The 27,520-nt window shown below is 47.9% G+C and overlaps 1 protein-coding gene and 2 long non-coding RNA genes across 5 annotated transcripts in view; 1 reads left to right on the forward strand and 2 right to left on the reverse strand.

Annotated features, from left to right (window-relative positions):
• LOC149866488 (uncharacterized) overlaps positions 1–22,658 on the reverse strand; it is an 84,586-nt gene extending 61,928 nt beyond the window's left edge. The window contains exon 1 of the long non-coding RNA XR_016441898.1: positions 20,576–22,658. This is a non-coding gene — a long non-coding RNA (uncharacterized LOC149866488). The remainder of the gene's footprint in view (positions 1–20,575) is intronic.
• The window catches only part of LOC149866486 (uncharacterized), a 315,323-nt gene that overhangs the window by 120,671 nt on the left and 167,132 nt on the right, over positions 1–27,520 (forward strand). The window lies entirely within an intron of this gene.
• The window catches only part of LOC149866487 (uncharacterized), a 171,014-nt gene that overhangs the window by 111,192 nt on the left and 32,302 nt on the right, over positions 1–27,520 (reverse strand). The gene's annotated exons all lie outside the window — the stretch shown is intronic.

The raw sequence follows: 27,520 nt of genomic DNA on the forward strand, positions 1-27,520 counted from the left end.
GTGTGGCAGCTCTGTAAATGCCAGGACCAATGATCCCCTGGTGAAAGGTGGGTAGGAGGTGCCATAACCTCCATCTAATGCATGCACACACAGAGTCTTGGTTGGGGAAAGCCAAGACCTGTCAAGTCTTTAATAGGCCTCAGACTTGCTGGCTGCAGTGCAGTTGTGAGGCTCCTGGTGAGCTCAGCTTAACTGCCTGGGATTCCAGCTTTTGAACTGAAAAAAGCCTTTTTTCGGCTGAGGAAGTACCTGCAGTTGGGGTGTCCCATGGTCTTGGATGGAAGGAATAGTAAAGAAGCCAAAGGCTAGCCTGGCATGCAATGCAGACAAGAATGCCAGTCAGTGGAAATGGGGGTGAGGGACGGGCTGGGGATGGGAGCGGCAAAGGGAGATGTAGCAGTGTTGGTAAAAGTGCAGAGGGACCTGGGAAGTCAGATGTCCATCAGGTTGCAGTGTGTCAGAATTCCACTGTCTAATCTATATTGAATCCATGAGTTTCTGTACCTAGGAGGCTGATGAATTAAATTTCATAGGCCTGGCTGTGAAAAGTGATTTGTAATCTGTTCCCTCTCAGGATCAGGTCTGAGAGACTGGAGGAAGAGTGGGTTTTCTTGGTGAGGAATGTGCCCCCACAGGTAGTTGGTTATTGTTGTCTTTGATAGATTCTGGGGTGCAGTTTGTGGGGGTACTGGAGATAGTTGGCAAATTTTGTGTTTTGAGTTGTAGGAAGTTGGCTTCAGTTCTGGTGATGAGGTTAGGTGCTTGTTTCAATTTATGAACCATTTTTCTGAGCTGGGCCTATGAACTGCAGCTCAACAGCCTCCTAGGTTGTAGGTACAGAAACTCATGGACTCAATATACACAGTGGAATTCCAAAACTGCAACCTGCTGAACATCTGCCTCCCCAGGCACCTCTGCAATTTTACCTGTGCTGCTACATCCCCTTCCTCCACACCCAAGCCTGTCCCTCACCCCGACGCCTCCATTTCCATTTTCACTGACTGGCTTTCTTGCCTGCATTCCATGCCAGGCAACCCTCTGGCTTCTTTATTATTCCTTCCATCCAGGACCAAGGGACTCACCAACTGCAGGTACTTCCTCAGCCTGACAAAGGGTTTTTCAACCTGAAAGCTTCCCAAGATATATTTCTCTAAATATTCTGTTTTTTTCATAATAAACATATAAACATAAAAACATAAGATAAGCCATCATACAGCATGAATAACATATATCCAACACAACATCTTTACTTCTTGCTGTCAATTCCTTTATAAAAAGAAAGGCTCTGTGACAGTTCAGTTTGGCTACCTTAGATGCTGCTGGTGCTATTGGTGCTGAGCCATCTACATTATTTTTACCTGCTGTCGTTTACAGTGGTGGACTGAGCCAAGGGTATAGGGGAGGAAGAGACCTCGCTGGAGCACACTGCCTTGTTGTGCAGAGGCCCCAGCACCAGGAAAGGTGCACCTGAACATGCACACAGTGTCACCCACCCAAGTCACGAGTTTTGCCTGCCTGTGGCCAGAGGTGCAGGGCCCCAGAACTTAAACTTCTGCACCTATCTCCTTGACAGCTGGCAGGCTTAATGGATGCAACAGGGCTTAGAAGGCCTGCAGTATGTTTTTTACTCCCCTTCACCCTAAGAGAGAGACAGTTGCACAAGTACCCATGTCATCAGTCTTACCTGTTAGCAGCCAGAGGTGCAGGGCCCCACAACCCCCCTATACCTATCTCTTTGACAGCTGGCAGGCTTTGTAGCTGCAGCAGGGCCTGGCAGGCCTGCAGTAGTTTTTTTCACCCCCCGTGCCCTAAGACAGACACCGCTGGCAGGCTTCACGGCCACAGCAGGGCCTAGCAGCCAGTCCTGCAGGAGTTTCCCCCCACTCCCCCCTGCCCCAGGCCCCAAGACAGACACAGTTGCACAAGCACCCATATCACAAGTTTTGCCTGTTAGCAGCCAGAGATGCAGGGCCCCAGAACCCAGACTCCCCCTGCACCTATCTGCTTGACAGCTAGCAGGCTTCATTGCTTCAGCACTGGCCAGCAGGCCTACAGTTTTCACCCCCCTGTGACTTAACACACACAGTGTCACTTATGTCACAAGTTTTGCTTGCCAGGAGCTTGAGGTGGTTTCCCAGAAACCCCTGCACCTATCTCCTGGAAACTTGGCAGGATTTTGGCCTCAGCAAGAGCTAACACCCCTGCAGTTTTCAACCCAATGTGGTTTAAAACACATGACATGAATTTTGCTTTCAGGACTTTGAGGTGCAGTTTCCCAGAAACCCCTACACCTATCACCTTGAAACTTGGTAGGCTTGTGCTCCCAGAAGATTTGAGTATCCATGCAAGTTGCATCCAAATCAGTCAAAAAACAACAAAGGTATAGATATTTAATTGATTTTCCAATATACTCTATGGCCAAATCTCTGAATCTCTCCAAATAGGCTCCAAATCTTGCGAAGCCGATTCAGCTGAATCAGATCAGAAAAGTGATACAAATCTCTGAGTTGAATTGTTGGCATCTGAATCAGCTGAATCCAAATCTGAATCAGATAGTTTCCTATTCACACAGACTTACCCCATTCCCTTATAAAGCATTGAGAGGTGCACAATTCATACCTTACTTTCCATGAACTTCTGAACCAAAAATTAAGGGAACAGAGGCATCCTTTCTAGTTACCCCTACTGGGTCTGCAGCCCAGAAGTGTCTTAAGCACATTCCTGATAAAATCTTTTACCTGGCAGTCTAGCATGAAAGTAGGGCTTCATGAGCCATATCAGTAGAGAACAGGCTGAGTCCCCTAATACAACATTGGGCACAGGAACCTCATTAAGAACTGTAATAATTTGGAGAGAAAAAGGTCCCTTCTTATTCAAAGATATATGTGCCATATTATTGAACAATGTGTTGAGGTTCAGCCCACTGGTGATCATGGACCTATCTCAGAAGCTGAACGAGGCCTATTCAATAAACAAATAATATCATTTATGGTCAACCTATTCATGTGTTTCTTGCCATAAATAAACAGTGGAAATTAAGTTCCTAAGCACTTTTTATGAATATGAATTCCATGCTCTTGCAGCCAGTTAGAATTTCCACAATATTCACAATGCCCAGTTTCCCTGGATATACTACAGGAGACCTCCAGCACCGCTGTATTCCCAGTTGAGTGGCCAGTTTGACAGCCACTGATCTGTACCAGTCAAGGGTTTCCAGCTTCCAAGTGTCAGTAGCTACCTCCAGGACTGGCATAGCCTCTCCCATCTGTGTGGCTATACATTGGAAGGTTAAGGTCAACTCATGCTTCTCCATAAAGACAGCTTTCTTTAGCTGGAAATTCTGATAATCCCAGGTCTGCTTGTAGACGTGGGCCCGTTCCTTTGTGTGCATGGGGCTATACCATAACTGCTGGCCAGCAAAAGGAGAATCCAAAGAAATCACAGCCATTGGTACCTGTCTCTCTTCTGCTGTGTAGACACCCAGTGTCCATGCAGGGGGATGCCTGCTGGCTAGCACTGCACTGGAGCACCCTCATGCCCCAGCCAGCCTCTCTGTGTCACATTGAGGGAGAGGTTTGAACTGCCATCATGGCCTGCAGGGACCCCAGCTGGGGTGTGCCTTGAGGGGGAAGGGGAAAGCAGCCCATGATAGGCCTTTGGGTGGGGGAGGGAGCATGGCCAGACCCTGGCCCCCAGCTGGCACCGAAGGGTTGAGACAACCTGCTGCCCCAAGGGGACTGGGACAGCTCCTGCCACCACCTGCAGCTCCTGTCCAAAGGCATGCATTAGCAGGATAATCCAGGACAGGCCAGGTCGAGCCAGCTGTGTTCACTATGGGCAGACCCCAGACTGGGTGGTCCTGCACCACTGTGGGTCTGTGCCTCTAGTGGGCCATGACCCTGATGACCCATCTGGTTGCTGCTGTCAGGGGCTGTGCATCATAGGGAGGGGGGGTGGGGCAGGTATGTGGTGGCCCACCCTCAATCCCCCCCACAAACTCTGCACTCACAACTCCCCCACAAGCCCCATACATCCACCCAAACACCCCACAAACCCCACATCCCCACACCCCTGCCACTCTCCACACACCTCACATCCCACCCCATATACCCACCAGCACACCCCACACCCACAAACCTGCCCAGAAGCCACACAGTCACCCCCATGTCCTTACTTACCATGGACTGCACCTAGATCCAGGTCACCGGTACAGCTTTGCCATGCTCCTGTTTGCTCTAATATACTGTGACAGTGTGCTGGGGCAGCAGGGGCATGTGGCAGTCATAAAGACACTCTGGTCAGGTGCCAGAGCATCTCTCTGGAGGACTCAGTCTCTGGTTGCTTCAGGGCACACTCCAGGAGCATGCCCTGTGCTACTTTTCCCCCACGTGTTTCTTTTTGATACCAGGATTTCCTGGTATCAAATTTAGAGTCCATTTTTTCATTCTTAGCATGCCTTTTGCAGCAACTCAAACTACTTTTGAGACACTGCAACAGGAACATACTCACTTGTCTGGATGTGCCCAATCAGTTAAGTTTCATACTACATTTAACCAGGTTTATCTTAAACCAGTTTCAGCTGTTTTGAGACTGATTTATGTGCACTGAATTTTTGCTCTGTTACAGGTTTAAACTAGTTTCTGATCACTTAAACCAGTTTATGTGTAACTTCTGTCCCTTGCCAGCATGTCTAAAAGCAAAACCTTGCCCTGTGCTGTGTCCAGGCTTCAGCAGCAGCTGAAAGGCAAAATTAAGACACATGCACAGCCAGGATTACATTCAGTGCTGTGCAGCTGGACCAAGGCAATCAGAAAGGAGAGACAAATCCTATATTCAAAATGAAACTATATTCCTAGACGAGCTTAATTTAGCAAAGTACCAAGAACCCTTGGTTGTGGTCCCTGAATTCCTAGCTCCTAACTCATATTACTATAGCACCAGTCTGGATGCATTCACACAGTTCTCACCATAGTGTGACACTGCAGTTTGAAACACTCATAAGCAGGTGTTAATAGCTCAGATGTCCATGCTAGGGTTCCAGGACCCAAACTAATTCTATAGAGAAAGTATAGCTAAAGCAAAGGTTAGGAAGTTATGGCCTTCAAGCTGGATCAGGCCTGCAAAGAGATCAGAAACAGTCTGTGGAGGGTTGATTGGTGTTGGGGAGCTGCACTGCATTACTCTTCTGCTTTGCAGTGCTGCCTTCTGCTGCAGAACCTGCTACTTCACAGTGTATGAGTTTTCCTTACTGTAAAGGGCCAGGAATCTGGTATCCAGCTTCTCATGAGGTACCCTGAGGGGGAGAGAGAATGCAGAAATGTCTAGCCTGAAGCAGTGCCCCCCAATAGTCCACAAGCTCCTGCCTGCATCAGCAAAAAACTGTTGACCCCAACTGAAAGTGATAAGAGAAACTAAGTATAGCCAGAACATATATAGCAGGAACAAGTTCACACTGATCTGCTTTCTCGGGGTCTGGAGAGGAAGTGACTTGTAATGAAATATGAAAGGTAAAGTCGATTTGAAGGAGAAACTAACTTTAAATTGTCTTCCCATGGGAGGAAAACAGTTATTTTTTAGTATACTGGAGATCAAAAATCTCAACCTAGTCTCCCCTCAGTTATTTGTATTTGGAGAAACCAGAATCCTGTTTTGACATCTTCATTTATTTTTGACCCTTGACTGCTGAGCATCTTTTAAAATGAAAATTGCTGGGAAACAAGCAAGACACTTGGTATCATTATTTTTAACAATCATGATGCCAAGTTATGATGCACTGCAGAGCACTTGTAGGATATTTTTGTTATTTCCAGGACATTAGATTGCCCAGTCATAATATTGTAGGCTCTAAAATGAACTGGAAATCTCTGAAAAACAGAATTTATTTCAGCTCTGAGGCAGAATCTGTTACATGGAAGTGAAGTTTGAGCAAATGCATCTCTGTTAGAACTCCTGGTTATAACTAGTTTGTAGGTGCATATGGGATTCAGGCACTTTTGAAAAAGTTATTGTTCATCACTGTGGAAGCGCAAAAGGTGGGGTTTATGCCAGGAGCTGTACTATCCATCTTGCATGGGGCCCTTCCCCTTAGCTCGCCTGCCACTACTTGGTGTTACTGAATGAAAGGGTGGGGTTACTCACTGTCTTCATAGTTTCATAGTTTCTAGGGTCGGAAGGGACCCGAGTAGATCATCTAGTCTGACCCCCTGCCATGGCAGGAAAGATTACTGGGGTCAAACGACCCCAGCAAGCTGTTCATCTAATCTCCTCTTAAACACCCCCAGGGTAGGAGCCAGTACCACTTCTCTTGGAAGTTGGTTCCAGATCCTAGCCGCCCTGACTGTGAAGTAGCGCCTCCTGATATCTAGCCTAAATCTACCCTCTGCCAGCTTGTGACTGTTATTCCTGGTCACTCCTGGCAGTGCTGGGGGGAACAGGGACTCCCCCAATGCCTGCTGGTCCCCTCTGACTACTTTGTAATAGGCCACTAGATACCCCCTCAGCCTTCTCTTCTGGAGGCTGAACAGGTTCAGGTCCCTTAGCCTCTTCCCGTAGGGCCTGCCCTGCTGCCCCCGATCATGTTAGTAGCTGGCCTCTGGACTCTGTCCATGTTGTCCACATCCCTCTTGAAGTGCGGTGCCCAGAATTGGACACAGTACCCCAGCTGCAGCCTGACCAGTGCCGCATAGAGGGGGAGGATCACCTCCTTGGACCTGCTCGAGATGCATCTGTGGATGCATGACAAGGTACGGTTGGCCTTCCTGACTGCATCCCCACACTGCCGGCCCATGTTCATCTTGGAGTCAATGATGACTCCAAGATCCTTTTCTGCCTCTGTACTGACAAGGGAGTTCCCCAGCCTGTAGGTATGATGCCGGTTTTTCCTCCCCAGGTCCATCACTTTTCACTTGTCGGTGTTGAATCCCATTCTATTCTCATCCGCCCATCCTTGTAACCTGTCTAGGTCCGACTGTAGCCTATTCCTCCCTTCTAGCATGCCCACATCCCCCCACATCTTAGTGCCATCAGCAAATTTGAACAGGGTGCTTTTTACCCCCTCGTCAAAGTCACTGATGAAGATGTTAAACAGTGCGGGACTGAGGACTGAGCCCTGTGGAACCCCATTGCCCGCATCCCTCCAAGTTGAAAATGAGCCATCCACCACCACTCTCCAGCCAGTTGGCAACCCAATTGACTGTGTTGGTGTCGACACCACAGTCCCCCATATTCTTAATGAGAACAGGGTGAGAGACAGCGTTGAAGGCCTTCCGAAAGTCCAGGATGTCGCGCCCCATAACGCTGGTGCACCCTTGACCTGCAAGCCTGGGTCGGCATGACCGGCTTGGCATGAGGAGGGGGATTTATGACCGGGCAGGTGGGTGATAACGGTAAGCAGGAGTCAGTATGATTTAAACACAGCGTGATGGTTTCACAAAAGATTCATTTTACTTACGCTTCTGATGGCTAGAGCGTAGGCAGTGGAGTTGATTTATTCAGTTACAGCATATGCAGATATCATGTTACCCAGCATTTACAGGGTGGGTAAGACAGTTGCTTCCGAGTGATTCATATAAGCCATTGCAGTCTGCAGATTACCGAGAGCTCTTGATAAGAAAGATAATGCCAGAGATAGAGAGATAAATGGGGATATGCCAGAAAGATAATGTAAGCGGAGAGAAATATCCATGCACAATCTGTTCTTCTTGAGTGTATATGCAGTTCTCTGCTTTGGGTGGAAGTTCTTTCAAAGTTATACTTTTCACAGGTGACCAATTACTATACGCCAATTATAAATAATTAATGAGTTGGCACTTGTGCTTTCTTTGTTTGCTCAGGTTTCATAAAAAAAGGGGGGTTATTTTTTATGGGTGGTACGGATTCTGTTTGGTCACAGGATGGTGCACATAGTATATTTAATTTTACAACTTTACTAAAGTTAGCTAATCTCGTTACTATAGGTAATCTCGTTACTATACTATCTTTTGTGCTGGGCTGTCAAGGTCAGTTTGTTTCTTTCGTATGAAAACTTAAGTAATTTGAAATGAGGCACAGATAGGGGTGTGTATATGCAACACTGTTAATACAGAGGCATAAATTACAACCACAGAGTTTGTTGTGTTAGCTTCTGACCCTTTGTCATCTGACCTTTTTCCATCGGCATCTGAAATCAAAGACTTTAATCTTTGACACAGGAAAGTCCATCTTGACATGATGTTCCACAGGGCTCTGCTTCCCCTACACCCTGTCCACTCGCCAATGGAATGGGTGCTGCCTGCGTAGTTCAGCCGTGCCCCATCAACCTCTTTCGTGAGGGAGACTGGCATTGGCATGGGTTTTGGTGGGTTAGCCCAGTTGTCATGACAGCTAGCATCTCTGCCTCAGATGCTGACAGGCTAGGCTTCCAACAGCTGGCATCCTCCTTGCTGCCTCTGGGCGTGATGTCTCTAAAACTTTTTATCAAGTAGACCACTGGAAGGGGGGGATGGAGATGTGTGGAACTGTCTCCTCCCTCCCAACCTTCTACAGGGGCTCAGCTTCCCGTGTGTGGCAGGGCGCGACCTAGGGGCAGCTGTGAACTCCCCTAGCACCCCCCCTACCGTGCCAAATTGGTTTCAATGCACCCTCTCTCTCTCGCCCGCCACATCTTTGATGTTGATATTGTTAAAGGGAGGCTGCCTTTTTACCCGCTTTGGCACAGTGCCCTGCCTTCAATAACACTGTGCACTATAGCCTCTGGAGCTACACATGGGTCCTAGTCACCTGTGCCCTCATGGGTCCTCTGGCTCGTCTTTCTCCATTGCTCGTGCCCTCACAGGCTCTCTCTGGCTTGTGCTGCAGCTGCCGCCCACACTGGGGCCTTTCCCCCATGCTCTCGCCTGCACTGAGGCCTTTCCCCTGTGCTCTCGCCCACACTGGGGCTTCTCACAATCCCACAATCTAGGCTTAGGTGGCCATAGCCGTGCCTGGCCCCCAGACCCCCTTCTCGGGTCTTACGCCCCACTGGGGCTTCCCACAATCAAGGCTCAGGTGGCTGTAGCCATGCCTGGCCCCCAGCCTCTGCACCCTCTCCAGTGCCAGGAACCCCCATGCTACTGTGGAGCTCTTATGAGGCCTCCTCCAAACCCTACAGCTTCACCCGGTCCTCCGGCTTCCTCTGCGCTCACATAGCCCGCACTGGGGCCTTGCTCCACGCTCTCACCTGCATTGGGGCCTCTCACAATCTCACAATCAAGGCTCAGGTGGCCGTAGCCATGCCTGCCCCCCCCCAGACCCTCTTCTTGGGTCTTATGCCCCACTGGGGCTTCTCACCAAGGCTCAGGTGGCCGTAACCGTGCCTGGCCCCCAGACCCCTTTCTTGGGTCTTGCGCCCCACTGGGCTCCTCACCGAGGCTCAGGTGGCTGTAGCCGTGCCTGGCCCCCAGACCCACCTTCTTGGGTCTTATGCCCCACTGGGGCTTCTCGTCTGCGCCCGCACTGGGGCTTTTCCCTCATGACACTGCCCACACTGGGGCCAGGGTCGATACACCCCCAAAACGTGGCGCTCTCTCCGGCACTGGGTCTCCACGCTACCGTGGAACCCCTATGAGGCCTCCTCCAACCTTACAGCCTCACCAGGTCCTCTGATCTTATACAACTACAAAACAGAAAACTCACACTCCTGTGTTACAACATATATTCCAAGCCAACTGGCTAACCATCATTCATATCCCTACCAGGGTTTCCTCCACCCAGTATCATCACGCAGAAACTGCTCAGGTCATCAGGCTTCTGTGCTCTGCCTACTCCAGCAGACCTCCCTCTTCCTCAGCTGCTATCAGGGAACTGCCCTCTGGCCTCAGCCGGGCTTGTTTATATAGGCCAAGCCCTACCCCCTTCTGGTCAGCTGACCAAACTGCGGCTGCCCTGGCAACTGGCACCTGTCCCTCTTTCTAGGAGTAGGGCACTTTAGTGTCCTGCGACACCCTGGGTCAGCATGCCAGCACTGAGCCAGCTGGAGCACTCCTGTCCGCTACAGGAGCCTCACTACGCTGGGCATGCTCCATGCAGGCATGCTCCCTCTCCACTCCCCAGCCAGGTTCTGATGGGGCTTTTAAATCTTCCTGTGGCAGCTGCTCTGGCTGCCACAATTGGCTCCACTGTTCCCCACCCGGGAAACAGCTGATTAAACAGCCGGCATAGCGCTGGCTTGTGTGGCCACAGCCATGGCTCCTCCTCTGGCTGTGTCCCCAGAAGTAAGTTTCCCCAGCAGAGGAGCTGCTTGTGTGGCTTGGAGACCACAGGGACTGCCCCCTCCCTTTTAGAAGCATGTGGGGGCGACTCCCAGCCACAGACATCCCCGCTTAAGTTGCCTTGTGGTGTCTGGACCCCTTGTACGGCTTCTCAAAGAGCCTGATGTTCCTCCTCACGGGCGTGACCTGCCTCCTCAGCCAACTCACCTGGGCTACCACATCTAGAGAGGAAATCCGCTACAAAATTATCTTTGCTGGCAAGGCGCACTACCTTAAACTTAAAGGGTTGTAACACCAGAGCCAAGTTATACCGTCATTTTCACTTTGTTTCCTGGTTAGCCACTGGAGTGGGGCATGATCTGTCACTACCAGGAATTCCCATCCGATCAGGTAATACTTAAAATATTCAATTGCCCACTGTATCATCAGGCACTTCCTTTCAATCATGGCATACCTGGTTATGGCTGGCAAAAGCGATAGGGCACTCATTTTCCCCACATCTTTGCAGTAACACAACCCCTAGGGCATTGCCTGATGCATTTGTCTGCAACATAAAAAGGGCATAAAAATCAAAGGTGTGTACAACAACATCGCGATGTATCACCTTCTTCAGTTCCTTAAAGCTTTTTCTCATTTCTGGCATCCACTTTAGCATCGCTGCTGGTCCCCCTTTGAGCACATGTGTGAGAGATGCGGAGAGGCCTGAGAAATATTGTATGGACTGCTGGTAATAACTGATGAGCCCCAAAAAGAAGTGGAGCTACCCAAAACTCCCCATCCTACCCCAAACCCCAGGTACATCATCTCTAGCCCCACTAGTTGGCATTTATTTGGATTGGCAGTCAAACCCACTGCTCGAAGTTCTTTCAGGACTGCCCTTAGGGCCTTGAGGTGTTGTGCCAATCGGGAGTGAAGATGATGATTTCATTTATATAGGTGCAAGTAGGGTGTCCATAAGCCTCTGAAAGATGGCTGTCACACCACTGAGCCCTTTGGGAAATTTGAGTAAGCCCCAAGGGGTCCCAAAAGCGACCTTGGTGCTATGTATGGGTTGCATTGGGATTTCCCAGTACTCTTTGGCTAGGTTGAGGGTAGATATGTACCGGGCTTCCCCAATTCTCTCAATGAGGTGGGCAATGTGCAGCATGGGGAAGGTGTAAAAGGTCGTTAAAGCGTTAAACTTTCTGAAGTCTATGCACAAGCGGAGCGACCCATCTGGTTTGACCACTGGTACAATGAGTCTATGCCTAGGGCTTCGGGATGGCTGGATAATTTCCTGTTTCCATTTTTTTGATTTCCTGTTGTATCTCCTGCTGCCAACTTTGGGGTATCAGCCTCCACCTTGCTCTGACTAGTGCCCTAGGCAGTGTTCTGATCTCATGCTCAGTTCCCCATGACTACCCTGGGGTTTCCTGGAACACTTCCTGGAAGACTTCTATTAGTTCCAACAATTCCTGTTGTTGCTTGGTATCCAGACCTTCACCTAATTGCACTGAATCCTTTGATATGGATTTGCCTAATTCTAGGCAGAGAGGTCCCAGTTTTTCTACCACCTCTTCTTCCTGCACTAGCCAGCCCTGTGGGGTCTTCCACTCCTTAAGGAGGTTTACATGATAGATTTAACATTCACAGTGGTGTCCTGGTTTGAGCACTTCATAATCCACCGGCCCTACTTGATTGACCACCCTAAATGGGCCTTGCCACATGGCGAGGTGTTTGCTCGCTGACGCAGGACGCGAGACCAAAAACATATCCCCTGGATGGAATGTTTGGGTTTTTGTCTTTCTTTTATGCTTGGCTTCCTGTTGTTTTTGTGTGGCTCTCAGGTTTTGGCAAGCGATCCGCAGTGCCTTGTTGATTCAGTCCTGTAGTTCCTGTTGGCATGTTCCTAACCCCACCGGTCGCTCCCACTCCTTGTGAATGATTTGTTACAGCCCCCTAGGGCTGTGGCTGTATACTAGCTTGAACAGGGAGTACAGCATTGACTCTTGGGGGGTATCCCTTAGGGCAAACAGTAACAGTATTAATATGGTATTCCATCTTCGAGGGTCTTCCTGCGAACACCCCCTGAGCAACCTCTTGTTTGTCCCATTTAGTCTTTCGACTAGGCCGTTCATCTGGGGGGTGGGAAACCAGCGTTTTTAAGTGGGTGATGCTGAGGGTATTGCAAAGAGCTTTCATCACCCCTGACATGAAATTTGTCTCCTGGTCGGTGAGTATCTCATGCGGTATGCCTTCCCTAGCTATCCATTTTAGTAGCTTCTCCATTACACAAGTTGCCATAATGGATCTGAGTAGGACCACCTCTGGGAACCTTGTGGCATAGACCACTAAGACCAATGCATATTGGTAGCTGCTGTGTGATTTTGGAAGGGGACCCACTATGTCAAGCATGACTTGGGAGGTGGCATCTCTATTACTGGCATTGAATGCAATGGTACCCTCTGTGGTCTCCATTCCTGGACCCTCTGGCATTCCTGGAAAGCTGCTCCCCTTTCCATGTCTTCCTATAGATGTGGCCAAAATAATTCTTGAACTAGCCTTGCCCGGGTCTTGGTATGTCCTAAATGACCCCCTAGCAGGGAGTCATGGGGCAATCTCTAAATGGAGCGGCGGAGCAAGGATGGGACCACTAACTGCTGCCTTTCCATTGTGCCCTCCTCACCCCACTGGACCCGATATAGCAGCCCCTTGATTACCTCAAACCCGGAGTGACTCCAGGATGTTCCCTCTGTGGGGTCCTCTATCCAGAGCTGTTGGAGTTCTGGATCTTCTCACTGAGCCTGGTGAAACTGTTGCACTGGCCACCTGTTTTAGATTGATACTGCCTTGAATTGCTTGCCTCTGGTGAGGTGGGCTTTTGCCAGCCCAGCCCTCTCGCCTTCTGAGTCGCTTCCTCTCCTCCTCAGTTGCTCGTACCCATTCTAGTACTATGTACAATGGCCCCCATTCTCATCTGAGGATCATTTCACAGGCCGGGGCTGGAGCCATTCCGACCTGCAGTTCCCCACGGAACTCCATCACTTTCAAGGGAAGGTAGCAGCTCTGGAAATGCATCTCGCCACCCAGTATACAAGTCATCATCAAGGGTCCAGCTTCCTTTACCCTGGGCTAGATCCATTCAGAGTAGGGACTGGGAGCATCCCATATCTAGGGTTGCCCTTACCGCCTTAATCCCAATCCAGGCTGTCACAATAGGGCTGTCCCATCCTCCCTCATGTGCGATGTACCCATAACTACAGTCCATGGACTCTCCTTTCTCTCCCTCTTTTCTCTGCTCATGGGGTGGAGTGGACATTGTCAGCTCGTGGCCCAGCTCACTTAGGTCTAGACCACATTCCCTGGCAATACGCCCCGTTTGTCTGCAACGGTAGCATATGACACACCTTGGTGTCCCCTTCCGTGGACCCATCTGCCTTTCTTCTTCTCTGGCCATGCTCCCCATTGGGACCTGGGAACCTTGTCCATGCCCATGCTCATTTTCTGAGCTGTCAAAGGCCTCATCCAGGTGGAGGTCCTCCTCACTGGTCCAGGGTTGGTGTCTCCACACCCACACCTGGGTGTCTTCCTCCAGGTCCCAGAGGAATTGCTCCAATAAGACCTGGTCAATGACCCCCTCCTGGTTGAACCAACCTGCCAGTAGCCATTTATTAAGCTCTGGCCGCTGTGATTGGCTTCACTGTTTCCCGCCTGGGGAACAGCTGATTAAATAGCTGGTATAACACTGGCTTGCGCGGCCACGGCCATGGCGATGGTGATGGCTCCTCCTCTGACTCTGGCTGAGCCCCCAGAGGTAAGTTTCCCCAGTTGTGGGGGGGGGCTGCTTGTGCAGCTTGAGGCCCACAGGGACTGCCCCCTCCCTTTTGGAAGCCTGTGGGGGCATCTTGCTGCCACATTCACCAACAGTGAAATCTTTGCTCTATTCAAGGGATAAAATGGGAATTTTGTCATTTACTTTACTGCGGATGTCTGCATGGCTTAGGGGCTGGAAGCCAGCTGCAGGGGGTTAGAAAGTGACAGCCAGCCTGCCTGCCTAGGAGCCCTGGGCCAGCTGACAGGGACTGGCTGGCCCCAGGGGAAGATAAAAACTCCCAGAGAGTATAACTGGGGGAGAGAAAGAGGCTGGTGTATTGTGGGAAAAATATTGAGCATGGGTGGTCTCTCTAGGTTGAAAGAAAGACCCAAGGTTTTATTTTTGTTTCTTAGTTGTATGTATGTTTATGTTACTGCTTGCTTTGTTTGCCACAGGGACAAGCTTTTCACATGTAAAAATAAACAGACTGGAAACAGGACATAAATGTTGCCTAGTCTTTATGAGGAAGTTGGCTCCTGGTTCAGTCTAACAGAAGGATACCCTGCTACAGGGGGTAAGGGTGAACATTATTTTGGGCTCAGTATGATCAGATAAGTGATTCTCAACTCGGGTGCCCTGGCAATTGAGATGCTATGAGACCCTTTCAGGGGGATTGTTAGTACCACCACCACTGTGAGTGCCACCACAACTGCCAGGTGAAACTGCCCTATGCACCTGCTTCAGCCAGACTGGGAAGTGGCTGCAGCAGGTGGGACAATTTCACGTGGCAGTGGCAGCCTAGGGAAACACACCGAAGAATCTTCAGGTTGCCATCCTACCACCACTGCTATGTGGAACTGCCCTGTGTGGCTCTGTTTCTGGGAAGTATGTGTGAGGTTGGACTGGGAAGGGATGTGGTAGACTTGGATGCCCCTGCTTGCATTAGGTTTATGAAATGATCAGCTCTAATCACAGAATAACAGAACATGTTGAAGATTCCAGTTACCTCCTATAAAGTGGTGCAAGGGTTCTCAGTTTACAAATAACTTCTGCCTCCTCTCTCTTCCCCAAACTGTTCACATAGCAAATTCAGACTTTAACTGAGGAAGGTACTTCAGCACTTATCTCACTGTAAGGAGATGAGTAGTCAATGCACCATTTGTACCTAAAATTAAAACACATATTTCAGTACATATTCCCAATTTGGGGCTTCTGCCAACAAATATAATCCAATTTCTGTTTTCTGCTTTTAAACTGGGTACCTCATACTCATCTCTGTAACCCACTGATTTCCTAGTGTGCAAGAAACCTCACAACATGTTGAATAAGCTACAGAATATTATACAAGATACCACAGTCTGTAGAAGTAATGGTGATTTATTTGGTTCAGTAACTAGCCTTATTTTCCTGGCAGTTTGCATGTCATATATACTCCAGCACTGAGTGGGAAGAGGGGATTAAATCATAAAAACAATGAGATGCAGGTTTTGTGGCTCTTGTTTAAACAGGATCAAGAAATACTTTTCCTAGCACTGACCAGTAACTGGGAAAAAGCTGAAATAAGATACCTGGTATCAAGCACTTTCTTCTAGCTGAGGCTAATGATCATATTATATATATTTGATCACTCTCTCAATTAAATATAAATATTAAAATTGCAGTAGATTACCTACTTTGTCTTGCAGTCTTTTCAGCTCACTGAAAGAGACTCGACATAAATGAGGGACTGAACTGCCAACAACAAACTCCTAAATATTACTGTCTTGCCATTTGTTTCTTTATTTGGCACTGAAAGTTCTCATTTCTACACAACAACAAGCAGGAGGGATACCTGTTTATCTCAAGGGACTTACAATCTAAGACAGATGGACCATTTAGTACAGCTATATGAGATACCAGCTGGCTTCTGGTATTTCAAGTTCATAGATAGTGCAAATTTATTTTTATGCCTGAATATGGATGAACCGTGGTGAATTTTTGGAGGTCAGCTTCAAGGGAAAGGGAGGAATTAGATCAGAAGGAACCAAGAGAACTAACTATCACCACCATGGCTGCTTCTTGCAAATCTGAAGTGCTGGGAAGAAGAATGGAAAGGACCACTGTAAGTATAATTAATGTCAAAATAGATATTGTTAAACCAGATTTGTGATACACATAAATAATACTGTCTCGCTACATGTGGTGACAGACTGTCAAAAATAATAAGCTTTCATCAGCTCTTAGGGATTGACCAAGGATTTCCATATAGTTGTCCTTATTTTATAGATGAAGAAACTAAGGTGTGGTGTGGTGAATTGACTTATCCAAGGTCAGCCAGCAGGCCAGTGATAGAGCTGAGAATTGAACCCAGGTATTCTAAGTTACAATCCAGTAGTGCCATAACCACTAAGCAGCACTGTTTGCTTTAAGTACATATCTCTGACTGAGATCACAGAATCATAGAATAGTAGGGATAGAAGAGACTTCAGGACACCTAGTCCAAATTCCTACTCAAAGCAGTATTGTTCCAGACTAAACCATGCCATTCCAGTGCTTGTCTAAGCTACCCTTAAAAGCTCTCAAGGTTGAAGATTTCACAGCCTTTCCATGTAACCTTTTCCAAAGTTTAACCACCCCCATCATGATAAATTTCTTCCTGGTATATAACCTGCATTTCCCCTGCTGAAATTTGATATTATTTATCTGTGTCCTATCTCCATCAACTTTTTAACCACTCTTCAGGTGGTTGAGACTGTTACCAAATACCCCCTCTGTCTTGTCTTCTCCAGACAATATATCCCTAGTTCTTTCAGACTTTTCTCATAAATTATGTTACCCATGCCTCTAATTATTTTTGTCACTTTCTGATGGACCTCTTCAATTCGTCAACATTTTTCTTGAAGTAAGGGGCCCAAAACTGAATACCATACTTCAAAGGAGGTCTCACCAGTGCTGAATAGATTGGAAGAATCACTTCCCTTGATTTGCAAGTGACACTTCTGTTAATACAGCCCAATATATTATTGGTGTTTTCTTTCAACAAGAGCACAATATTGAGTTATACTGAGGTAATGATTCACTATAATCTCAGGTCCTTTTCTGTAGTATTACAATCTAGCCAGCCATTTTCCAGTCTGTATTTGTACATGCTTTTTTTTGTACCAAGTGCAGGACTTAGCATTTATCTTCACTGAATTTAATTTGATTAATATTTACAATTTCTCTAGTTTATGAAGGCCATTCTACATCCTAATCTTACCCTCCAGAGTGTTTGTAATTCCACCCAACTTGGTGTCATCTGCAAATTTGCTAAGCTAAATCCTGGCCTCCAAATTGTAAAAGAAGATTTGAAACAATACCAGACCTAGGACATGTCAAAGATTAAAGTCTTTGATTTCAGATGCCAATGGCAAAAGGTCAGAGACAAAAGGTCAGAGACTAACACAGCAAACTCTGTGGTTGTAATTTATGCCTCTGTATTAACAGTGTTGCATATACACACCCCTATCTGTGCCTCATTTCAAATTACTTGAGTTCTCATACGAGAAAGAATCTGACCTTGACGGCCCAGCACAAAAGATAAAGTATAGTAATGAAATTAGCTAACTTTAGTGAAGTTGTAAAATTAATTAAATATACTGTGCTCGCCATCCTGTGACCAAACAGAACCTGTACCACCCAAGTAAAAATAACCCCCCTTTTTTATGAAACCTGAGCAAACAAAGAAAGGACAAGTGCCAACTCATTAATTATTTATAATTGGCATATAGTAATTGGTCACCTGTGTTAGATAAAACTTTGAAGGAACTTCCGCCCAAAGCAGAGAACAGAGAACTGTGTATACACTCAAGAAGAACAGATCGTGCACGAATATTTCTCTCCGCCTACGTTATCTTTTTGGCGTACCCCCGTTTATCTCTTTATCTCTGACATTATCTTTCTTATCAAGAGCTCCCGGTAATATGCAGACTGCAACAGCTTATATGAATTGCTCGGAAGCAACTGTCTTACCCACCCTGTAAATTCTGGGTAACATGGTATCTACATGCTGTAACTGAAAGAATAAATCAACCCCACTGCTTGCGCTCTAGCCATCAGAAGCGTAAGTAAAATAAATCTTTTGTGAAAACATCACGCTGTGTTTAAATCATCCTGACTCCTGTTCACCGTTATCACCCACCTGCCCGGTCATAAATCCCCCTCCTTGCGCCAAGCCAGTTGTGCCGACCCAGGCTCGCAGGTCAAGGGTGCACCAGCGTTATGGGGCGCGACAGGACAGACCCCTGGGAAATTTCATTCTATACCTCCTCCCAACTAGACATCAAAATATTAATGACTATTTATTGAAAACAGTGATACAACCAGTTATATGAGGATGGTAATCCATCTGGTTATGTATTCATTTTACAGTCCTTTCATCTATTTTGTATTTCCTTATCTTACTGAAGTCACAGGAGACTGTGTCAAAAGCCTTCCTAAAGTCAAGGTGTGCCACATCCACAGTTCCCCCCGTTCACAGAGCCTGTCACTTTTTCACAGAAGGAAATCAAGTTGGTCAGTCATTATTTGCCCTTGATGAAACCATGATGTCTGTTCATGACCATTTTGTTCTCCTCCAGGTGCTTGGAAATAGACTGCTTCATGACCTACTACATAATTTTTCTATGTATTGAGGTCAGACTGACCAATCTGTAATTCACTGGATCCTCTTTCCTCCCCTTCTGAAAGATAAATGATATACTTGCCTTTTCCAGTCTTCTGGGGCTTCACCCAACAGTGGAATGCCCACTGTGCCAGGAAATCCCTATTGGAATAATAGTGAATTTTGGGAAAATACTGTTCATTCCATTCACTACTGAACAATTATTTTACACTTCCATTGAGCCTGAGAGGCATATCCTTCTGTTGTTCATTGCTTTACAATAAGGTATTATGCATCATGTGCATTGAGAAAGTGTTCCAAAGCCCCTCTGATTTCCCTCTCTCCCCCTAGGAAATATCTCTCTGATTTCAATAAGCCTTGGATCAGCTGATTGATCAGCCTAGGTCAGTCAAAAATAGATGAAGAACATTCCTTATTTTACATTGGCATGCTGAAGAACCCAGTAGGAAAAAATGGTTCCTTAAATCAGTTAGCCATCGTATCAAGTGATGTATCCTAAGAAAATAGGTCATGTATAGAAAAGATAATTGAAGAATGTCCTGGAAATTGTATTAGATTTAATGAATATGCTTGTTCCAATTGTATAGATGCATATGTACTTCTAGAGAGGAATTAAAAAAAAAAACCACCCAGAAATTGGGAACAACAAAATATGCTGTATAATACAATCTGACTTTCAAGTTCATGATAAACAGTGCATAGAGACTTTACAATCCCCAAATCTCTCTGTTGTTTTGGTTAAAAACTGTTCTATAAACTAAACTATGTCATGTTGTCCTGTGTATCTTGCTGCAAGGTACATGATTCACTACAAAGGTATTTTGCAGAAAGTTCATCTTATCAGCATGGAGTAAACCAGATCTTGGGCAGTTTACTATTCATAGCTTCTGACCATGTCAAGAAAAGCCCAAGGCAAAGGATAAACTAAGATATATCAGATCAGCTTCCACTCCACAGACAGGAATCTTAAATGAAGATTTACAAACACACTTTTTTCATTCAGACTAGATGAAGCAGTTTCTGTACAATCAATATAATGAAATGGGAAAGTTGATTTGTCTTTTGAGGTTTAATAAGAATATCCAAGGTACAGCAGTTTCACTTATCATTCAATTTGTCCAAAATGACATAAGCAGTAATTATAGTTGTATTCACGCCCTTACATTGTAGAAGACTTTACATAACTTATGAAAAGTGAAAAAAAGAACGTTGCTGCAATGTCAATTTGTTACATTAAATGCTTTCAAATGCTAGCTGATAGGCTACAGATTGCTAGCTGGTATCTAACTTGCTTTTACTAACCAGTTAAAATACTAAAGACTTGCATTTCATGAGAACCTTTTCATCCTACAATGCTTTATCAGCCCTTTTCCCTTAAAGTAACATTTCAGCACCCTCACACCGTGCTGTGAAAATTATTTTACAGCTGCGACATCTGGCTCCAAACCTGACTCCACAGACAGCTGTGGTTACTGTATTAAAACTATCTTGGTTTGTCATTTTGTTGTTCTGTTGATGGATTGTAGGGTTCCTCAGTTCCTCACTGTGTTTTATAAAAGTCAATCTGCCTTTGGTTTGGATGAATGCTTGTGTTTGTGCTGTTGAATGAATACATTCTTACATACACTTAGGTCTTATTTCACTGCAACAGGGACTCAGGCAAGAGCCCTGTTACTTAGGTAAGATCGGGCCAGACTGACCCGACAATGAACCCTGCCAAGTGTGGAGAATTACACACCTAAGGCAAGACCGGGTGATTAGCCTGCCAAAACCGGCATAAACCGGCTGCGGGACAGGGACTAATTGCCTTCGGGCACCACAGAGAAGACGAGAGAGAAGCGGCAGGGAAAAGGCTCCAGGAAGGAGGATCCACATCGCAGGATCAGCCGGAGCCCAGACCCACGCTCTACTTACGGGGAATCCGCAGGAACGACGGTGAGTTGCGGGGAAGCGCGGAGCTGCGGCCTGAGACGAAGTTGCAGTTTCCGCCGCGGGGCGATGGGAGGCAAGAGGGGGTGGCGGGAGGAGTGTCCCGGTCCCAGACCCCTGAAGTTGTGACGCAGGAGGAAGCCGCAGTTGCCGCAGCAGGTCAGAGAAAGCCGGTGAGGAGCGTACGCTGCCCAGACCCCTGAGGTTGTTGTGGCGCGGGAAGAAGCCGCGGTTGCCGGAGCAGGGTGGAGAGAGCTGACCGGGAACCAGAGGGCGCGGCGGGAGGAGTGTCGCATGCCCAGACCGCTGAAGTGACCAGGCAACAGGTAGACCCTGAAGAGAGAGGGATGCTGGGGCCCAAGAGGGCGAAACCTGACTGCGGGAGAACTAGTGAACCCGCATGCTGGCTCCACGTGGCAATGGAGGCTGGGCGGCATCCTTAACGAGCTGCTAACGAGCAGCAGGAAGCCCAGCTGGAACCAAACCAAGATTTTATTTTATTTATTTATTTATTTAATTCTGCTCATCCTTTGTGAATCCGGAGAGTGGACAAGGACTCTAATAAAAACTGAGAAGTCCAGAGATGCCCTTCGCAGGGCAAGCGGGCGTGGAGGGGTTTCTACGGGTGCGGACCGTCCCACACAGCCCAAGTGACTGGAACGTGCCCCTCACTTACTGTCCCAGTTGTGAAGCCAGGGATCCTCTGCAAAGTATGGGGGTGATCCCAGGAACGACGTGGACAAGCTACTGCCTCCATACTGGTTCCGTGTGTGTAGTGTGCTTTTTTTTTTTTTTAAACAAGCGTGGTCCTTCTGCAGGTACTAATTGGCACACCATCTCTTTCCTCACCATTTCCTTAAGAAGATTGAAGTCATGGCAGGCGAGAACCCAAGGATCCAGCGGTACCCTGCACGGACACGCTAACATTCACTATAAATATTAACCTGTGCCTGAAAGGGTAGAGAGAGGGAAAGCACATACATGTTGCACTATGAACCACTAAGAAGAGAGGATGTTCACAGCTTTTGACTTACCTGGCTGTCTGGTGAGTGTTCCAGTGGCTGTAAAGCACAGTTTAGCCAATCATTTTGATGCATTTTTATTCTTGTACTATAACATGACTAGAACATACGTGACTAGATTTTTGCTCTTCTCTCATATTTTGGCTGCAATTTTTCAAAAGCAATTTTTTATTACTTTTTGCTTCCCAGTTGGAAGTATCTTCAACAGGTTTTGTGTTTTTGTTTTGTTTTTTAATTCTTGGCCTGTGCATATAAAGTTTTTTTTATAAAACAGCATAATAAAAAAAAAAAAGTCACATCTGCTTATGACGGTGTAACTAGTGAAATACCACAACAGCTGTGCAATTCAAGTAGCTAAGCAAGAGGATCAAAATATACTTTTCCATGTGTATATGTGCAAAACATTTCTCTTTTTCTCTCCCCCCCCAATAGAGTTCATAGACATCAGGGGCTAGAAGGGACCTCACAAGATCATAGAGTCCAGCCCCCGCTGCCATAGGCAGGAAGTCTGCTGGGCTTGTATGATCCCAGCAAGATAAGCATCCAAACACTTCTTGAATAAGTCCAGAGTAGTGCTTGTACCAGCTTTGTGGGGAGTTTGTTCCAGACCCTGGACACTTGAACTGTAAAGTTTGTTTGTTTGGGTGTTCCCCCCCCCCCCCCCATGAAATCAGCCTTCCAGAAGTTTTGTGGCTGTTAGACCTTGTTATCCCTGGGGGGGGGGGCACTGGTGAACAACTGTTCTCCCAGATCCCACTGCACAGCCCTTCTACTTATAGGCTGCCACCAAGTCCCTTCTGAGCCTTCTCTGCTCCAGGCTGAAGAGTCCCATGTCCCTCAGCCTCTCCTTGTAAGGTTTGCTCTCTTGGCCTTTGATCATGTGAGTGGCTGTCCTTTGGACTCTCTCAAGCTTATCCACATCCCTCTTGAAGTCGGGGGGAGGGGTACCCAAAACTGGACACAGTACTCCAGCTGTGGCCTCACTAAGGCTGAGTAAAGTGGGAGGATGACATATCTCTGGTTTTCCTTGAGATGCTGGCTATGGAATTGCATTGGTGGTTCATGTTCATTTTGTGGTCAATCAAGACCTCTTCTTTTTTTTTTTTTCCCCCCTCCCCCCCCCCCCCCCAGTCTCTTAGTCATGGTGCTAGCAAGTGTAGCTCTGCCAAGCCTATAAGTATGGTACTGTTTTTTCTTCCCAAGGTTAAGCACCCTGCACTTCTCTACCTTTGAATGCCATCAGGTTTTGGTCTGCCCACCTCATGAGCTTGTTCAGGTCACCCTATATCATTAGCCTGTCCCCCAGTGTGACTGTCCTTGCCCCATAGTTTCATATTATTTATGAACTTTGCCAGTCTGCATCTGATGCCTAAATCCTGATAGCTAATGAAGATGTTGAAGAGTACTAGCATGAGAACTGAGCCTTCAGGGATACCACTAGTCACCCTACACCATGTTGATTTGATCCCACCAATTAATACTCCTTGGGTCCAATCCAGGAGCCAGTTTCCCAGCCATCAGACCATGAAAGATGGTCATGGCCATGGTTCTCCAGCTTAACCATGAGTACATCATGAAAGACCAAGCCAAAGGCTTCTTGAAATCCAGATGGATGACATCAACCTCATCTCCCTTGTCTAGGCAATGTGTCACTTCTTCATAGAAGAAGATAAGGTTGATCAGGCAAGACCTTCCAGCAACAAAGCCATGTTGGCTGCCTGGCACTCTTGTTTTGTCTTCTGTTTAGCCTGTTGCTGATTCATAGATGTTTAGGGTTGGAAGGAATCTCAGTAGATCGAGTCTGATTCCCTTTCCCCCCCCGCCCCCCAATCCTGGGTAGGAAAGAGCACTGGGGTCAGACAACCCCAGTCAGGTACCTGTCTAGCCTCCTCTTAAAAACCCCCAAGATAAGGGAAAGCACTACCTCCCTTGGAAGCCCATTCTAGATTTTGTCAAATCTTACCATAAAGAAGTTCTTTCTGACCTCTAACCTAAATCTGCTTTCCATCAGTTTGTGAAGTTTGTGGACATTAGACCTTGACCTGATGGAACCCTTGATGTTGTTCTTCAGACTTTTTTCCAGGGATTGATGTTGGACTGAGTGGCCTATATTTCCCTGGATCTTCCTCCTGCTTTGGACATGCCAGACCAGGCTTGCTGGGAGCTGCGTGGGGTGATCCTGAGTGTAGGAAGCCGGGGAGTCTTATCTCTTTTCTTCTGGCTCCCACCTGTCTAAAGGTCTCTAGCCTCTGTTTATCTTGCTTTCTGATTCTTTTCTTGCTTTTTTGGTAGCTTTTTCTCTCCTCTTTGTCCTATCTCCCCTGTACTTCTGGTTTCTTTGTCTTTTACAGCCTTCTTTCTTACTGTCTCCTTTTTCTGTTTGCTTGTTGCGGGGGGTTATCTTTTCCATTAGCTTGCCTTCTGAGGGGTGCTCTTAATTATCCCTTCTGTCCCCATCTTGTTTGGTTTGTTTGTTTTCTTTTACTGTTTCAATCCTGTTTCCCCACCCCCCCACCTCTCTTTTTTTCCTTCACCCCTTTCCCCCTCCCATCTAGAGTTTTTTGTGGCTGCATTCCCAGACACTTATCTTCTTAGTTAGTAATAAACATTTTTGTTTTTCTTTTTGCTTAATTTATAACTAGAAATTAACCCATTTCTAACAGGAATGGCTCCTTCTACACCCAGCAGGTTGGCATGAGGATGCCCCTAGAACCTCCCCATTAACTCTCAAACCATGGGTCACACCCCTCCCTACATCAGGGATGAGGTCTGCATATATGCCCTTACGCTGTCCCAGGAGACTAGTAACATGTTCTGCAGGTCGTGTCAACACAGTCCCAATGATTTATTTGAGCAATTCCACCCTAGCTAACAGGGTGTGTGCATAAGGCCTGGACATCGCGGGCGCACATTATTTTGTCATGCCCCTAGACACCTCAGCAGTGAGGGCGGTGATATGCCCCTAATATGCCCCTACATGTGACTGAGCAGGAGCTGGTCAAGGAACTAGAGCCCTGTGGGGTTCTTATGAGTCCCTTTTGCCAATTTGACCATGAGGAGTAAAAATGCCAAACTGAGGCATGTCCTGTCTTTTCTGAAGGCAGGTTTTCATGCCTTTTAGGGAAGGCCCATGGTCTTTGCCTCAGTCCTTGAGCCTCATGCTCAGCAGGTGGAGGCTTGTCATCTATTTTTCTTTTGGGGACACCACATCTTTTCAGGGTGGTAGCTCTTCCCACCTGGCAGTCCAGTGCCCAAAGGGGAGATGGGCCAGAACATCGGTGACTAAAACAGCGCCGATGGATGGTGCATCCACTTCTGAGATGCAGGACCCACCCAGTGAGGCCAAGGCTTTTCCCAACCTTCTCCTACCCCTGTTCCATCTGAGGTGGCTGGAGTCCCTGGTGTGAGAGTGCTGTCCAGTGGAAAGGCTGGGTCTAGGCTCAAACCCTCCCTCCCACTCACTGCACCTACAGTGCCCACCCCCATCAGTACAGAGATGTCACCAGGTGGAGAGGCTGATGTCTTCCCTTCCCCCCACCACCTGCCCTGACTGCCCTGATTTTTGAGGTGGCTGGGGTGGTCAGCAGTTTGTGGCACCAAGGCCCTGTCAGATGATGGGGCTCAGGCCTCCTGCCAGTTGCCCTCCACCATGGTTTTGATGTGGCTGGCCCTGGGGAGGCAGGCCAGAAGCAGTCTGGCCCATCCTCCCTGAAGGGTGGGTCATCTGCCACACAGAAGAACAAAGAGAACAAAGTGAGAGTGACTACTCCGGACTCCCCATCCACACTGAGACCTTCCTCAGCTGGTGCAGGGGGGGCCTGGCCCTGCTCTGGCTGTCACGTCAATGATCCTATTGACAGGGGATGAGGGCAGCTTGAAGGTGGGGGAGGCGAAGGCAGGGGTCACTAACTCCTCACCTATCTCCCAGCTTTTGGAGACAGGTGGCAGTAAGACCTATGCGTGATGTCTTTCTTCTGGAGGTCTGACCCAGGGGGCAGCAGAGGAGTCTGCTGACCTCTTGGTCACATCCCAGGTTACTGAATTAGATGAGGAGGCTAGTGAGATGGAAATCCAGCTGAGTGTTGCAAGCATCCTCAAGAGCAGGATGACCTCTCTCCCCCCAAGAAAGTGGGGATTGCTCTTCAAGAGCCAGACCTTGACCTGGATGATCGGAGGAGGTTGATGGGTTGAGAGATTGAGGGTATAGATGCTGAGCTCTCACCTATGGTACAGCCTCACTGTGCATCTGTTGGAAATATGCAACCCATGCTGGCAGAACCCCCTGGGCCAGTCCTGACTAGGGGGAGCTCCTGACCTTTTTGAAACAGATGAAAGGACAGAAGAACATAGCAGGGTGCATCACCCAATGGTGCACGGACCCTAAAGTTTTTATCAAGGCTGCCAGAGCTGCGCCCAAACTTATACAGCAAGATCTAGGCACTAGGCAGATGGCTTATCATCTAGAGAAGCTCGCACAGTGGGTGAGAGACGAGTGGGGCCTGGTGGGTTCCCTGGAGTAGAGTAGGGCCTGATGGGCCTTTTCCAACCTGTCTCTGCTTTTTGCTCTGCTCTTGGGGGCTTGCTCTTTTATTACCTTACCTTGCTCTTCCTCTCCCATACCCACACCCATGGCAGCCACAACCATTGGCACTTTTAACATCAATGGCTGTTGAGATGCGGTGAAACAGGAGGCCATACTGGAGCTCCTGTGCCTTCGTCCAAGAGACACATTCCGACAGGCTCAACCAGTTGGCTTGGCATGCTGCCTGGCAAGGCCAGTTATGGCATCAATCTTAGCGCTGGGGTCATGACTCTCCTATCATCACAACCACAGCATGAGACAGCGGTGGCATGGGAGATTTGTCCCCGGCCACCTGCTGACGGTCCGCGTCACCCTAGCACAACACCATCTTCTACTTGTCAACATCTATGCACCTCCTGATGGCCAGGAGAGAGGGTCACTTTCTTCAAGACCTTGGCTGCCCGCTTGTGCAATGTTAATGAGGATGATGACCTGCTTCTTGTAGGTGGGGATTTTAATCATACCACTGGCACCCCACTCAACCATACTCACCTGCCCTCAGCCCGCAAACTGCAGTTAGTCTTGGAGAGTGCAGGCCTTGTTGACATTTGGTGAGCCCTGCACCCTGACGTGCGCCAGTACATCTGGGCCATGATGAGTGCCAGGGGTCTCACTATGGCCTGCCTTGACCGCATTTATGTCACCAGGCACCACTTGCCACTCCTATGCAGTGGCAGCATCATTCCCTTAGTTCTGTCAGATCACGGCCTGGCTTGCTGTGAATTGAGCCTCCCAGGGAGTCTGCGTGCGAGCGCCCTATTGGTGTTTAAGTGTTGACCTGCTTCAAGACTCTTACTTCCAGGACTGCTTTGCCAACATTTGGTGGGACTGGAAAGCCACAAGACTGAATTACTCCTCCAGGAAGCTATGGTGGGATGTGGGCAAGGTACAGATCTGGGCTTTTTGCCAGCAGTACACTCAGCTGGGCACTAATGAACTGCACTGCCATATCAGAGAGCTGGAGAAAGATGTGGTAGAGCTCAAGGCTGCCTTGCTGGCTGCCGGGAGTGATGTGGTGCTGCACGAGAGCCTCTGGTTCCAGAGGAAGTGCCTGTGTGACTTGGTGGAGAGCGTGGCCCATGGAGTGAGGATCAGTGCCCGCTGCCAAGAACTGACCAAAACAGATGCCCCAACCCGCTTCTTCAACCTGGAGCAATGGCGGGCAGTGAGCAAAGTCTTAGATCACCTCAAGCCCCTGAGGGCCAGGTAATCAATGACCCAGGTGATGTACATGAGCATGCTGTTGCTTTCTATTGTGACCTGTTTGCGGCTGAGCCGTTCTGCCCTGAGGCCACGCGGGAACTCCATGTGGGCCTGCCATGTCTT

Source organism: Crocodylus siamensis, chromosome 4 (assembly GCF_052110815.1).
Source record: "Crocodylus siamensis isolate JL-2025a chromosome 4, ASM5211081v1, whole genome shotgun sequence".
In the NCBI taxonomy this organism is placed as follows: domain Eukaryota; kingdom Metazoa; phylum Chordata; order Crocodylia; family Crocodylidae; genus Crocodylus; species Crocodylus siamensis.